This window comes from Alexandromys fortis, unplaced genomic scaffold (assembly GCF_014885135.2).
Source record: "Alexandromys fortis isolate MF-2015 unplaced genomic scaffold, M_Fortis_MF-2015_v1.1 scaffold_19, whole genome shotgun sequence".
Classification (NCBI taxonomy): domain Eukaryota; kingdom Metazoa; phylum Chordata; class Mammalia; order Rodentia; family Cricetidae; genus Alexandromys; species Alexandromys fortis.
The window spans coordinates 6,686,701-6,702,781 of record NW_026067890.1 but is presented as its reverse complement, the minus strand read 5'-3'; the positions used below and the strand labels follow the sequence as shown (position 1 = coordinate 6,702,781).

At 43.5% G+C, this 16,081-nt stretch overlaps 1 long non-coding RNA gene across 1 annotated transcript in view; it reads left to right on the top strand.

The window, feature by feature from the left end:
- Positions 1–15,331, top strand: part of LOC126511145 (uncharacterized) — a 41,819-nt gene extending 26,488 nt beyond the window's left edge. The window contains exons 2-3 of the long non-coding RNA XR_007594612.1: positions 12,513–12,591; positions 15,197–15,331. This is a non-coding gene — a long non-coding RNA (uncharacterized lncRNA). The remainder of the gene's footprint in view (positions 1–12,512; positions 12,592–15,196) is intronic.
- The last annotated feature ends 750 nt before the right edge of the window (positions 15,332–16,081 follow it).

Here is a 16,081-nt window from a genome sequence, read left to right as displayed (position 1 = left end):
ACAGCAGAAAAAAATATAATGCCATCTTGAAATTTGCAAGCAAATGAAAGGATTTAGAAAAGTAACCCAGACCCAGAAAAACAAATATATTATGTATTCACTCATAAATTCACAACTCCAAAGAGCACAGACAACAAAGAGGACCCTAATCGAGACATACATGAATCTAATCTACATGGGAAGTGGAAAGCGACAAACTTGCGTGGGGATCATGGGAGAGGGTAGAAGGGGAGAGGAGAAAAGGGGTGGGGAGTGGAGAAAATAATACAGCTCAATAGAAACAATAAATGTCATCCTTGTAAAAAAGGATGAAATTCTGACATACGCCACCCTATAGATGAACCTTAAAAACATGATAAATGACATATGCCAGAGGAGGACATAGGCTATGATCCCACTTAGGTGTCTAGAGCGGTCAAATGCATAGAGACAGAAAGTGTAAAAGCATTGTCACCACAGAATTTAAGAAAGGGGACACTAGGCATTGCAGTTCAGTGAGGACAGGGTTGACTTTCAGGTGCAGTGGCCCAGGCCTGTATTTTCAGCACTCAGAGGGGCTGAGGCGGCAGAGGTCATGTGAGGTCACCCTAGACTACACAGTGAATTCTAGGCCATGGGGAGAACTTATCTCAAACTAAACCAAACCGAACTAAACGAAACTTAACTAAACTGAATCAAGCGACATTTATTTATTTATTTATTTATTTATTTATTTATTTATTTATCTATCTATTTATTTATTTATTGGGTTTTTCGAGACAGTGTTTCTCTGTAGCTTTAGAGCCTGTTCTGGAACTAGCTCTTGTAGACCAGGCTGGCCTTGAACTCACAGAGATCTGCCTGCCTCTGCCTCCCTGAGTGCTGGGATAATAGGCATGTGCCACCACTGCCCTGCTTCAAGCAACTTTTATAGAGGAATAGTGGTCATGGTTGCATAGTGTGAGTGGAATTTAGTTCACTGAACTGTACATTTTATCTCGGTAAATTTCATGTCATATATTTCTACTTAATGAGAAATACATTTAAAGTGCTTGGAGCTGAGTCTGATGCACAGTAAAAGACCTGAGTTGTTTTCCCTGTCTCTTGCGCTATTTCCTAACTCTGTCCTCTCATGACTGCATCTTTGTTCAGCATTCAGTTTAATGTCATAGCTCCATTCCAAGGCAAGGGCCATATCTTACCTTGGCTTGTCCTCCACTGACCTGCCTGGGGATGTTGCAATCAGCTGGACTCTGTCAATCATTGACTGGCAAGTGCAGATTCCAAATAACCTGTTTTATAACAATGTGGTTTGCGCTTGCAAAGCAGTGGAGTGGGGCTCAGTGTTTTCTCTGTGGGAGGCTTCTAGGGGGGTGGCTGAGAGTAAGGATTTAGACTCTGAGGGACCTGAGTTGAAACTGTCGTTTGCCAAGCATGCGTCTTTGGGGAAGGCCCTCTCTGTCCATCTTCTGCTCCTTCTGATTTCTATGATGGAGGATATGAACTAATATATGCTGTTTAATACTAACTGACTTAAATCACCAACTTGAATTCATTGCTTGGAAAGTCTGGCGATTTGCTTGAAGCAGACGCCAATCTCCAGAGCACAAAGAGATATTTCAGTAACAAATGACCAGCGTCAGGGCTGGGGAAGTGGCTGTCTGCTAAAGTGACTGCTGGACAAACATGAAGGGTCGAGTTTAGATCTCCCAGAACCCATTCACATAAAAAACCTGGGTATAGCAGTCTGCACCTCTAACCCTAGAGCCGAGGAGGCAGATATGGAGGATCCCTAGGGAAGGCGAGACAGCCAGTGTAGCTAATCAGCGAGCTCCGGGTTCAGTGAGAGGACCTTGTGCCAAAATAAGGCAGAGAAGGATTGAGGAGAACACTTGATACCGACCTGTGCATACACGCATACACATGAAAACATATACAACTGCACCCCCCACGCACATGAAGAATAATGTTTGTGAACCATAATGAAGATTAAGAGGGTCGTAAGACCTATCTGCAGCCTAGTCCCTGTATGTAGTTCCAGGCACAACAGGGAGATACTAAGTGTTCCGCTAGAGCGAGAAGAGCCTTTCTCAAGTCAGGGTGTTCTCACTCAACACATGCAACCACTCCTAGATGTAACTGACTGCTCAGAGTCTTCCAAGGGAGCTGTACTCTGTAAAATCAGACCAAGATTTCAATATATTTGGAGAAGAATTGAGGAACTACTGGCCATACCCATAAAGAAAATGAACCCCTAAAGACTTACTTAGAGGCTGGACTTATTTTAAACACTGTCGGGGGTTTGTGGGTGTAGCTCAGTTGGTTGTGCTTGCCTGGCAAGTATGAACCCTGGGTTTCTAGACTCCAGCCTCATACTTGTGGTCCCAATGCTCAGGAAGTTGAGGCAAGAGGACCAGAAGCTCAAGGTCCTCCTTAGCTACAGAATGAGTTCGAGTCAGCCTGAGACACATAAGATCCTGCCTCCAACACAAAAATCAATATGGCTGCTGTAGATGGTTTTGATGGAAGTCAGAAGAGAAAGGAGAGCACTAGCCATGGAGACGAAGGGATGAGAGGCCAGTTTCTCCTGTAGCAGAAACGGGAAGTTAAATCTTTGCATCTCTTAACTCCCCAGAGACTTGTTACAGAGCGGAGCAATGGGGATTCTGCTAGCGAGAGAAAGATCACCTAGCCATATTTCCAGGTGATTGTGGGTGTCACAAAGACTTTCTCAGAATTGACATTCTTCTGGTCTAGAATACTATGCAATCGTGTATTGGAATAAGACCTGTGATGTCCCAACACCTGGTGGGGTGAGGTAAGAACAGGGAAGGAGATAACAAATATAAGAAGAGGACACGTGCATGGAGCAGTCCTTGCCGGAGGGCCAGAGGTGAGAGGGCTCCGTGCGTAGGGTGCCTGCTCCAAGCCTGATGCTTCGGGTTTGTCCTGGGACCCACATGGTGGAAGGAGAGAACCAATTCCTGAAAATTGTCCTCTGACCCTCATATGGGCAGCATGTGTACACTCACATACACACACACATGCACACACACACATGCACATACGCACAAATAAATAAAATAATAAAAAATGTTTAAAGAAAAGTAAGGACCACAAAGTGTCTACAGGCTGTTGCATGCAGCACTCCTTACCGGCTAGGCAGCCTCTGTCACCTGCTCCCTGCTATTCAAAATGTCATCAAAATGACAATGACGGATGTCCGGCCCCTGCTGGCACATAAATATCCTATATCCATCAGACTGTGTTTCAAACATAGACAAACTCTATTTTTCCAACCATATAAAGTATGTGTAACCAACTTCCAAGGAGCTGGATACCACAAAGTGTATCTTGTGTCTACCATATATATGGCTCCACTACTGCCCATCACTCAGTACCTGGAAATGTCACCCAATAGGACTTCAGGGAACACTTATCTGTCACTGTAAGGACTTCCCCTGGCTGTGTTCATATAATAGGGCCTCAAATAGAACATCAATGTGTGATCTTAATTTTGAAAAATGTGTTCAGGAAAAATAGAGTGGAAAGATATTTACCATTTTCTCTCACGGATTATGTTTTATTATCTTTATACTTAAATACATTTATCTGTAGTTTCTAGAATTTTAGAAGCTGGTTACTTCTAATTTTATAAAATTGATCTTTTTTTTAATTTTTTTTCGTATTTTATATATGTGAAAGATTATTTTTAAATAGAACCTTATGTGGTCCGGGTTTGTCTTGAGCTGGTTAGAGCCTAGGCTGGTCTTAGACTTCTGTCTGACCTTGCTGTATCCACCTCTCAAATGCTGGGATTATATGTGTGCACCATCACCCACTTATACACAGGGTTTGTTTGCTTTGTTTTGTTTTGTTTTCGAAACAATGTCTTACCATGTAGCCTTGGCAGACCAGGAACTCCCTGTGTAAAATAGGTTGCCTTGTAGTCAGAGAGATTTGCCTGCCTCTCCCTTTAAAAGTACAAATCCCAGCGCTTTAGGAGTTCCTTCTGTGTAAGGTACAGGAGCAGCCAAAACACCTCCATCTAGGTGGGGTAAAAGGTTCGTTGTCAATGACCATCTGTTACTTAAAAATGTCTTTGAAGGTCATGGTGAACAACAGGCTCTTGCCATTATATCAATTTAGGTCATCATAGTTTGCGTTTAAATTTAATTATAGAAGTAAATAAGTCAGAGTCTCGTAAATACACTTCCTTTCTTAAAGGGAAAGGTTGTTGCTAAGACAACTTAAGCTTTATTCTTGTCTAATATATACTAGTATATTAGCCAAGAAGACCATTGGCTCAAGTCAGCACATCTTCACTACACACTGTTTACAGAGTGGTCTGAAGAAATGCAAAACAGCTTTGATCTAATAGAAAGGGTTCTGTAAGTAATAAATAATATCAAAAATCATGTAGAGTTACATACTCGGCAAAAAAGACTTTCAAGTGGCTATAACATGCCCATTGGAATTTTTCTGAGTTTCTAGGGGTTGATATGATGATTTCTAAATGATAAAAAGTTGAGATTTTTTTTTAAGCAGCTAATTGAACATTTGATGACTAAAGAAATTCACTGGCTCATTTGAGATGTTCAGTGAGCCATGTTACTCTGGTCCTATTGAGTTTTCAGTTTTGTCTCACACTACAGGGATTTTGGGAGCATCTTTAAGATGTTTAACTGGCTCCTTAGATTGGTTTTTTTCTTTTAGCAGGCACAGTAGATCACTTGCCTTACTTCTGCATTTGTAAACCTTCTTTCTATGTGAAACGAATCCTGCTAGTGTACCTTAATCTCCATTTCAGCTCTTCCTTTTCTTCCTCCTCCCCCTCGTCCTCCACCTTCTCGCCCAGCTTCAGTCTATCCGAAGCTAGCCTGGGCTTTTGACCCAGCCTCTCAAGTGTTGGGTTTGCTGATGTGAGCCACCGTGCCTGGCTGACTCCACCGTGCATCCTTCCAGTGCCAGGTTAGGACAGTCCAGGAGCAGGGGAGAGTTCCGACTCAGCCACTTGACTTGCTGTCATCTGGGATGGGTTACTTCACTGAGCCCCGGCTGTTTAGGTGATGGCTTCACTGACAGACACCAGAAGTGAGGCATTTCTGTTTCTGCAAGCGCATGCAGCCCTTTGTCCAATCACCCACAGCACCAGGCTACTCCCCATCAGTGTCCCCTCTCCTCCTCCTCTACTCCCACTGTCCCTCTTCCTCACTGAATCCTTTTATTCTGGGTGGTCTGGAGAGCCCCCAACTCTTCTGTCGTTGATTTCAATTTCACTTCTTGGTCCCTTTTTACAAACTTGGGTATGGGTCTCCTTCACAAAATCAAACCCACAGAAGAGTGTCAAAATCGAAACCTAGATTCTGCACATGGGAGAAAAATATCTTTCTGAACAAACAATAGTCACATATAGAAACAGGCACTATACTGCACATTTTTAGGAGAAGAAATACAGCAATTTTATTCTTTGTTATTGCAAGCTATCAAGTGTAATGGCTATGCAATATTTATTTTCATAGATATAGAATGTCTGTTTGTATAAGGGCATTATCAAAACTTTGTTTTTGATAGAAAAAGTAAGCTACTTTTTCTAGATAGCCTCAACATTTTTTAAAAAATGTTATTTTAAAATTTTTTTAAAAAATGTTATTTTAAAATTTTTTTAAAAAATGTTATTTTAAAATTTTTTTAAAAAATGTTATTTTAAAATAATTTTATGAGAAAAACTAATTACTAGCTGATACCTTTGGTCATTGAGTATGCACAGGTCTGAAGTTTCTTGTTTTTCTTTTACAAAACTTTCTCTAGATATCAATGAGTTACCTAGCTTTACCTTTTACAGCTTACAATGTTTTCACACCATTGCTTATCGATGAACCAGAATTTGATTTCATGTATGACCATGTTGTATTAACTCATTTGGCAACATGGCTTTCCATTTGATATCTGTTTCTGGTTCCAGTAACATTCCATCTGATGTCCATGCAGATGTATGGATCTCACCAGTGGCTGCCAGGGCCTCCTACACACGGCTGAGTAGGAACCTGCTTCCATAGTGATAAGATTGTTCTTTTGGTGATCTCCAGTTGGCTTCTTATTCCACACGGGGTAAAGGTCAAACCCACCTAGCATTATCAGCCCTTTAAGTCTTGATTCAGCCCTATTTCTAGACTTCCCTTCCGTCAGTTATTACGGCAAACATACGTTAAGTGTTCTGCATGTCAGGTGCTGTGTTGTATTGGTACAACAGTGATGGAAAACTACAGGCCCAGCTCTGGATTCATGAAGCTTCGTGTGAAACATGCTTGCTTGGCCTTCTGATTTCCAGAGCCATGGGTCACTCATCACTTTCCAGAGAGACCAAGTTTCCTTTCTCCAGACTTCCCTGTCTCCCCTCCCTCCCTTCCTGCTTTCTTGTTACCGTTCTCTTCTTTCCCCTTCTCTTTCCTTTCTCCTTCGCCTCCTCTACCCTCCTTTTACCCTTTCTCCTTCCTCATCCTCTCTTCTCTCCTCATTTTCTTTCTCCCCCTTTTTAAAAGGAAAACTGACTGGGCGGTGGTGGCCCATGTCTTTAATCACAGCACTCAGGGAGGCAGAAGAGGCATGCAAATCCCTGAGTTCAAAGCCATCCTGGTCTACAGAGCAACTTCCAGGACAGCCAGCGCTACACAGAGAACCTTTGTCTCAGGGGGAAAATGTTTTTAAAAAACTGAATTAATGTTGTTTTTCCACCCTTTAGTCTAAGCTAACCATAAAATTTCAGTGATTTGGGGGCTTGGGGCTGAAAGAGGAGAGGTTTTCAGACTCACTGAAATTGGTTCTGTTTTGTAGTAGAGCTCCAGGCCAGTCAGTTTTGCTGGAGTCACTGGAGGAACAAGTGGCTATATGCCTGCAGGCAGGGATGCTCCAAGGGTATCACTGATACGCAATGGCTTCTGGGCTTCCAGCTTCCAAGCCCACTGAAGCTGTCACTCACAATGACCAGGGAGGTGGTGAACCCCTCACCTCCTTGGAATCACCCTGGGCAGAGGCGATGGCTGCCCTTTTTGCAGAGCTTAGCCCTTTCCAGTACAGACTTGGCCCTCTCCTTCTCCTGATAAGCCACTTGTTTGCCTCCCACTTCTCCATGAGCTGATCTCGAAGATAAAATCTGTCAAAGGCCCATCATCCAGGGTGAGCCCAAAAGTTTCTATTGGCTTCATCCAATGCAGCGCTTACCTGCCAGAGGTCCGCTCTCTGCTGGGCGATGAGTTCTCCAGTGTCATAGCAAGCCACCCCTACCTGAAAGGGTCTCTGTGGTCAGCACAGGCTCATCACCGTCCTCTCGGGGGCTGGCGACAGAACAAGGAAGCTGGCTGGCACAGGCCAGGTGGAGGCGTGCAAAATAATGCAGGCTTTCTACCAGTGATGACTGGTTTATTACCTGGTAAAGGGTATCTGCCCAAGATTGTTGGCTTTTGTACTCAAGGGATGGCAAAACGAGTCCCTCTTTCCACAATAATGTTCTGCACGTTATAGAATGTGCCACAGAAGCAACTCTGGGTCCAGCATCCACATTATAGAAGGCAGAGTCTAACATGCCTTTTGGGATGGCTATGTCTGGGTAGAATTTGCCCATGAACTCAAATACTTTGGCAGCCACGTTTCCTGATGCTGGCCCTGCCCATCGCTTCTACTCTGACTTGCACACCAATTCTCCACCGGAACACCTTTTTTCCTCCACGGTCGCCTATAAATTCTTCAAAAGGCCAGACCTCTATCTCGCTTCCTTCAAAAGGTTTCCCAGAGTCCCCCAGCTAGGATTAATTTATTTATACTCCAGAAGCTCTCTGTACCTCTGTCATAGTTTATCACAGCACAGAGGAAACGTGAACTTTGAAGTCACAAAGCATCCAGTTCAAAGTCCGGGTTTGCCACTCGCTGGCCATCTAAACGTGAGAAAGTCTTTATTTCTACAAGGGAAAGAATAAGATCTGTTCCCCGTTGCAACTGAATAAATTAAATGTCTACAGAAAAGGAAATATCATGGTTCATAGAAATGGCTGACTACTCTTGCTCTGTAGAACCAGCTAATGGAAATGTTGCCAAGCAGGTATAGACCTCCACAGCAGTCATGTTACCTCACCTGTTTGTGTGGGGATAGCAGCAAGGGAGGAGACAGGAAGGAAAGGGAGAATCAGAACAAGTTACAATGATATATGTGTTTAAAAAGATCACAATGAAGCCCATTCCTTTGTATGCTAACAATCAATAATAATATTAATAAACTATTTTTTTAAGAAACGCATCATATGGAACAGGGGTAAATTAAGACAGGGAAGGGAAAAACAGTTACTAATTTGACAGTCACTATGATTATCTGGTGTTCAGTTCCGGAAAGACCTTCTGAGGAGTCAACGTATGAACTGTATCTCAGAACCGCTCCTCCGAGATAAGAAAGAGGAGAAACAGTATCCTCTGGCTTCTAACCATATTAAGATGAGCCCAGACGCATGGCTATCCACAGCCTTCCATTTCCATTTTGTTCATGGGTGGTAAGAGGCTTCCTATTCGTGTCTCACACCCAATCATTAGAATTTCCAGTGCTGGGAGCAGCCATTAAGAGATGTGAGGGACGGGCCAGCAGCTTGGCTTTGTGTGAGGCCATTTGAAGCCTGTCCAGACCTGGTTGATGAAATAATGGCTAGGTGTGCTGGTGTACTGGATAGTTTCATGTCAAAGTGACGCAAGCTAGGGCCATCTGGGAAGAAGTGATCTTAATCCAGGGACTGCCTCAATGGGATTGGCCCATTGAGCAAAATGGGCAAGTTTGTAGTGAATCTTCTTGATTGATGACTGATGTGTAGAGACTTAGCTGATTATGGGTGACCCTCAGGTAGATAAGAAAACAAACTTAACAAGCCAGGAGGAGCGAGTCAGTAAGCAGCTCTCCTCCGAGGTCTCCACCTCAGCTCCTGCCTTCAGGTTCCTGTCCCATTTGAGTTGGTGCCTGACTGAGTTCCTGCCTGGCATTCCTCAGTGATGGACTATGACGTGGAACTGTAAGCTGGAATAAACCCTTTCCTCCACAAGCTGCTTTTGCTCACAGAGTTTTATCACAACAACAGAAACCCTTACTAAGATAGCCAGAGATCACGTAAAGTCACACACAGAAGATGCTTTAATCAATCCCACCACGTTTAACAGCTTTTTTATGGCTACAGCTGCTCTTATCATTGTTATCCAACTATTTATCCTTTTCTTCGCCATCCTAAGTTTCATTCATCTGTCCTTCTAGCGCTTTTTCGCGTTTCTCTGCTGCGTGTGTACCAGGTCTAACTGGCATGCTGTCATTAATTTAAGAGTTATATTTTGGAATGGTAGGAGAGGAGGGAGTGGGAACTGGAATTGGTATGAAAAATGAGAAAAGATAGTTTTTAAAATAAATTAATTAAAATTTGTAAATTAATAAAATAAAAAAATTATAGCCAGCCCCCCCCCCCAAAGGAGTTATATTTTGTAGAGTGTTAAGATTGTCAAAGTCCCAGCAGATTCTACAAAAGAGTGTTCCAGGAGCCCAGACATAAGAGGTTAAGTGTGTAGTGCTGTCCTTCCCATGGGAAAGTGAACTGCTTTGATTCTCCTTAGTGATGGGAGGCGAGTGTACTAGGCACGCCCAGTACAAAGGATGCCTTGTTCTTTTCTGGGGGGTGCTGTCTGAAACAGCAGATGTGACATATGCTGTCATTTAGCTCATTTCTCTCTCCTATCCAGTGTGGTCCACAGTTTTTAGTTTGCAGAGTCAACGTCAGCGATTGCTTCAAAACCTAGCGGCTATCAGCGCTCCTGCACACTGGGCACCCGCATGTGTGCTCGTGCACACCGAGGACAGAAGGCAGTGCTTGGTGTCAGCCTCGCTCTTTCCGTTTTGTCTTTTGGGACAAGGGCTCTCACTAAAACTGGAGTTCACCCAAGCAGGCTGTCAGGCAAGCTCAAGGGGCACACTTCGTCTCTGCCGCCTGGAGCTGGTATTACATATTCATGCCATCGTGCCTAGCTTTTCGGGCAGGTGCCAGAGCTGTGAATCAAGATTTTCATCTTGAAAATACACTTAACTGACTAGTGTTTCCTCAGCCTACTTCTGCGCTTGGAGAGTCTTCAACCATGTTGCCAACCTCTGTAGACCTTCCTGGGACACATTATTCCTTTTTCCTTTGACATATTTAAGTCACTGAGGAGGTTTTTTTATTATGATAAAATAACAGTTTATCATAGTTTATTGAATTTACCATAGTGACCCTTCCTCCACAGTCAGAAGAAGCTCTACCAACTATTAGCCACATTCTAACTAATAAACTAGAAAAATCACCAAAGGTGGGGGTCTAACAGACATACTGAACTCACTGTTGGGAGCTTGCACTAAAATTTCGTTTGTCACTTGGCTTCTTTGTGTCCTCTAAACAGAAGATAATGGGAGTATTTCAGGTTTCTTATCTCAGCATCGACACAAAGCCATGGACACTTTGTGGGCTCTTGAAAAGTCTGAGGATTTTCCTTTTGTCATTGCATATTTACCAGATAGTCTTAGATTTTTTGCAGGGCATGGGGGGAGAACAACAGGATCCTGGTATTTATTAAATATGCTTGCAGTGTATGTCCTTCCTTGAAGAGGCTCCTCTCTTGTTCAGTAAATGGGCCCCGAGCCTGTGAAGTAACTTGTTTGGAAACTGAATGGAGCCTGTCTTTCTGTGCAGTGAAAATCAGTGAGGGTTTCTGTTTACAAGTTGTTGACACTTCAAACAACCTTCTAGTTCACTTCCCGTCACCCTTCTGAACCCCATGATTGGTTAGGGTGACAGATACGCCACAGTCTCTCTTCTGGCTTTGTTACAACAATCACATTCCCTCTGGTCTGACAGTTAAGGCTTGCCATTTTAACCCCTGCCATCCCTGGAACCTCTTCTCTCCCATCATCAACCCCACAGCATCCTTTCCCATTGCCTCAGCTATGTAGGAGAGTTCTCACGGAGGCTCTCAGTTAGCAAGTGTTCTTCAGCACCATGTGGTGGTTAGTGTTGATTGTCGACGTGGCAGGACTTGGAATCACCTAGAAGGCAAGCCTCTGGGCACACCTGAGGGACTCTGCGCTTGCCGCTGGCATGCCTGTGATTGGGTTTGCCGAGGTGGAAAACCTCAGCCTGCAGGTGGCACTGTTCTCTGAGCTTGGGTCCTACATAAAAAAGGAGGAGGGTGCTAGCTGATCAGGGGTGCCCCTCATTTCTGTATTATGTGTATTTTAGTTAAAATCATTCAAACCGCAGACATCCTGACTATGGACGTCACCAGTTCTTCTTCACCATTATGTAAACTGTTGTGAGGCAGACTAAACCCTTCTCCCTTAAGTAGCTTTTTTGGGCATGTTTTATGATACCAACAGACAAAGCAACTAATGTACAATGCAGTCTTCAGTTTTAGTGAAAGAGGCGTCCTCTGTGTTTCTTAAAGGTACATTGTTGGATGTCATTTTCTCTAATCACACATGGTAAATTCATTGTGACTTTAAAAAAAAAACCCTCTTGACTATTCAGAGCCCATTCTCAGTACTGTGCCAAGGCAGTTTTGGCTACTCCACCACATCATGGTACATTAATACTAAACACATACCACACAGACACTTGTGAGGGTCTAGGAGCATTACCAAAACATTGAACTCTGCGTTGTGAAGCAGACCTCCCAAATCAATAAACTATGACCCATTGGCTTTCTGTCTACTTGTGTGTGTGTGGGGGGGGGGGGGGGGGGGCGTATCTCTACAAACATCACAGCCGGCAGAGTACTGACCTGCAAAAAGCAAGAAGGAAATCTGGTTCAAGACAACTCAGCAGTAGCTGTTGCTGGTTCAAGCTCCCAGAGTCTGACCCCGGCAAGTTTATTTTAGACATGTTTAAGTACAGTGCAGTTTAGAATAAAAGTTTCCTGGTAACAAGGATCTCAATCCCATGTGCACAATAAAGCTTAAAGAATGGAACATTTTCAAAGCACATGTGACCTCTCTCATAAAGACGAGCGCTACCGCTTGAGGGCCTAGGATCTGGTGTGGTCTTGGGTCACACAGATGTGGTAGAAGCCATCCAGCTACAAAAAGCATGGGACACCCCCTCTAAAGATGGGTTCTATTGACTGAGAAACAATGCTCAAGATAAAGGTTTAAGGAGGAAGAATCCAGAATAACCATAGTAGTTTGGGAGACTCAGGTGCTCCCTGGCCCTGCGGATAGCACAGGGCACCAGGCTATCAACTATATCCATTCAGAGACGACCCTGCCAGTTTGACATTCCTGGTTTCCCTAGAGTTTATTCGTGAGCCCAAGGACCTTGTGCCCTCTACTTCCCCTTTCCTCCGGCCACCATCTCTGATCCAATAAAACTCACTATTCTCACACATAGTACTTACTATGTTAGTCTCTGAAATGCATAGTACCAAATCCTGTGATGCCTTTGACCCTACATTGTTTTTTGTTTTGTTTTCATTTTGTTGTTATTGTTTTCTAGAACAAGACTATTTTCCTTTGGAGCTACGCTGAGATCTTAGCAAGGCTGTCTGTTTGGAGTCGATCTCATCTTGAAAATGGTAAGGAAAGCTTTAAGAAAGGCTGACGCCTGTTGCAGTCTGCCAGATGGCTCCAGAAGAGCTGTTGTCTGCAAAGTTAGGACTGAGTGTAAAGAAGACAACTTTTTTTTTTTTTTAAATTTCGAGACAGGGTTTCTCTGTGTAGCTTTGAAGCCTGTCCTGAAACTCACTCATTAGACCAAGCTGGCTTAGAACTCACAAAAATCTACCTGCCTCTGCCTCCCAAGCGCTGGGATTAAAGGCGTAAGCCACCACTGCCCAGCTAAGAAGACAACTTTTTAACAGAGAAAAATGAATATATGTAAGAAAACTTCCTAAATATTTCATAAAAGTGTATAAAACGGGAAGATTATCCATTGGATATCCCAGCATCTATGTTGGTCCTTCTTTATCCGCCCCTAAGAAAGCCTGGAGTCAGGACACAACTCAAGACAGTCCAGGAGAGCCTGAACAAACAGAGAGGCAGGATTCACTTTTTAGGTTTTTACTAAAGGTGAAAACAAACACTCCACTGAAATTAGAGTTAGGTGCTTTCTCCCAGATCATTCCCTGAAGCTCTCTCTTGAAATAGAGCCGTCACCTATGATAGCTCCCAGTCCTGAAGCAATGTTGGGAGCCTCTGTATGCAAATAGGTGAGCAGATGTGAAGAAAAAGAAGCAAATTTAGAACTCCATGTCCTTGGTGATTTATTGGATCTAAGTCTTTTTAATTTTAAATCTAGCTAAAGGAAGAAAGGCATAATGTATAGTTTAGTTAAAAAACATTCAAGACTGAGGAATTTGCTGAATTTGTCCCAAAACATTCTTTCCAGCAATTTAATTGTTCTGTAAGCGGTTTAAGAAAATCTATCCGGGTTCATTGTATGTTAGGATTGTTTATAGCATCCATGGAAAGGAACCTATCACTGCAATGCCATCGTGAACATTTGCCTGATGACAGGGAATTGAGCCCTCAGGAAGCGACTTTGGAATGATGGATTTCCTCAGATTGCTATGGATGGGGTGAAGACAGCTTTAAATTATGGAATTTCGAGCAGCATAAGGAGCCAAGGCGGTATTAGGTGGGTTTAGTAACCAAGAGAAAGGTCTGAATCTTAGTACTGTGGACTGAGGGGCAATCTTACCTATGAGAAAGGAAGGTGCCTATGAGCGAAGCAGGCTGATTGGAACTGTGTCATCTATAGTTAAAACAGGAGACAGTCACACCACGTTATCACTGACACAGATGGTGCAGAGTTTAGAGTAACAATTGGGACTTGCCAAGAAGCCTTACCTGCTCTTATAACAAACACACCTTGTATGTGTTTTCAGTGTGTGCATACACACAATTTGTTTGCCAGCTAATCTGTAAGTATCTTGGAGGGAAGTGACAAAGTCCTATTTCTTTTCTTTCTTTCTTTTTTTTTTAATTAACCACAGCATTGTTATTACTGAGTTATCCTTTTACACAACCGTCTTTTGAGTAAATGTCATAATTCAGAGGACTACCGATAAAGTTGTAGTCATCTCTCTCAAGCACTGACCCGAGAACTGAAGGGGCACTGTTAAGAGAAAAAGGAAAATGAAAAGACATTTTTCTGAAAATTAGGTGCAAGGAAACAGAAGTCAGATAAGTTAATTAAAGTGATTTGTGAAATATCCAATAAAACACGCTGTGGAGAAGAATGGGTGATAGAGTTTATAACAGGAGACCCTTGTGTTTTAGACTAACTGGGGAGGACTTCTCACAGAGACAAACTTATCGCTGGATCTTTAGTTCACAGGTGTGAGAGCCACAAAGCCTTGCAGTTACCACTCCTTCAAGGTGAAAGAGTTCTGGCTGACTCTGTTAGAGGAGACTCTGCCAGATTCCAGGCCTGGGCAGGTCAGAGCCAATCAAAGAGCTGGCATTTAGAGGAGCGAGGCTCTGTTTCTACAGGTGTGTGTGGTTGCCCGTGGTAGCTCCATTTCCACTTAATCTGTTGGTTGCTAGGATTTATGTGTGCGCTTTAGTGACGGTGTCAGACTGGGAAAGAGAAAGAACATGTTTGTTTTTTGACTCCTCTGTTTTTTTGTTTTTTTTTTTTTTTTTCTTCATTTCGTTCTGTGCTAAACTGTATCTGGCTTGATTCAAGATACGTTTCACAAACAACCATGGCACCTCAGGCAGCACACGGGCAGACAATCACTAGTAGTAGTATGCAAGAGATTTTGAACTCCCTTCTTGTGTGGACTATCAGAATCAGAAAGGCCCTATAAAATCTGATGATGTCTTCACGCGATGCTCTAACAGGGAAAGCTGAACCTGAGGGTTGGCAGCTCACGTTCAGTACGCAGTCTAGTTACCTTCCCCAAACTGGCTTAGACTTTCAGGAAATGAAATCAAATCGGTAGAAAGAACAGTCTGAAGACCTACAATCTGTTAGAAAAGGAACCAGTGTCCTTCTGAGGGCCACCACCATCTCTGTGATGTCACCGCAAAGCCCCGACTGCCTGACACATGAAGAAACTAGTTGCAGGGAGTCAGGACCAGGCTGCATTCTGGCACTAAGGGAGTTAAGGAGATTATTATGATGGAGGTGGAAGAGGACACAAAAATTAATTTGGAATTTTTCCACACCAACAGGGCATTTTCTGCCAAGATGGCCATGTGTGTCAACCTCAGGGATTCTCCCTTTCCCGGAGCCAAGAGGAAGTCTCTAAAAACTAGCCGAGGAAGGTGTTTTCTCCACACTGAGCGAGCTTTGGCGACATTCTGTGAATAACATCTGTCCCTCTCTGCATAAAACAAGGAAGTGCCCTGCGCGCTAACAAGAAAGCTTACAACAGTGAAATAAAGCTATGCAATTTTGTAAAACTTGATTAAAATATTATTTCAAACTGCTCCGAGAAGTATAGTCATGGAAAATGCGCCCTCTTTCCTTGGCGTCTCCTGCTCTCTATGGCTGGGCTGTTTTGGCATCCCTGCTGTGTTGAGAGTTCCCTGAATCCTTGCCAACATCAGTATTTTCCTTTTTCTCTTTGGACCTTTTCTCTCCCTTTGTAGGGCTCTTAATACGCTTGAGAAAAGCATGTTTAGCAGATAACCTTGCAGATCTCTGTGGCTTGCCTGCCCTTCGCTCTGGCTTTTCCGCCTTTAGCATCCCCTTCGGCCTTTCTTCTGCGCATGGCAGCAGAACTGGGGCGGGGAAGTGAGAGGGGACAGACAGGGGCACTCAAGTTTGGTCTTCACTTCTTTTTCCTCCTTATTCATTTCTTCTTTGCTCCAACTTTTCAGCCTGGAATCCAGTCTTAGCCAGTAAGAGCAGATCTCAGGAAAGAAGCACGTTGGCTTGCGCCTGTAATCCCAGTACTTGGGAGGCCAAGGCAGGAGGATCACTCTGAGTTGAGGCCAGGCTGAGATATGTAGCATTTCCAGGCGGGCTGGGTCTTCAGAATGGGACACTTTATCAAAAAGGGGGAAGCCCACGGATCTGAGACATATGCTAACTTTTGCCACTTTTTCTTTGTT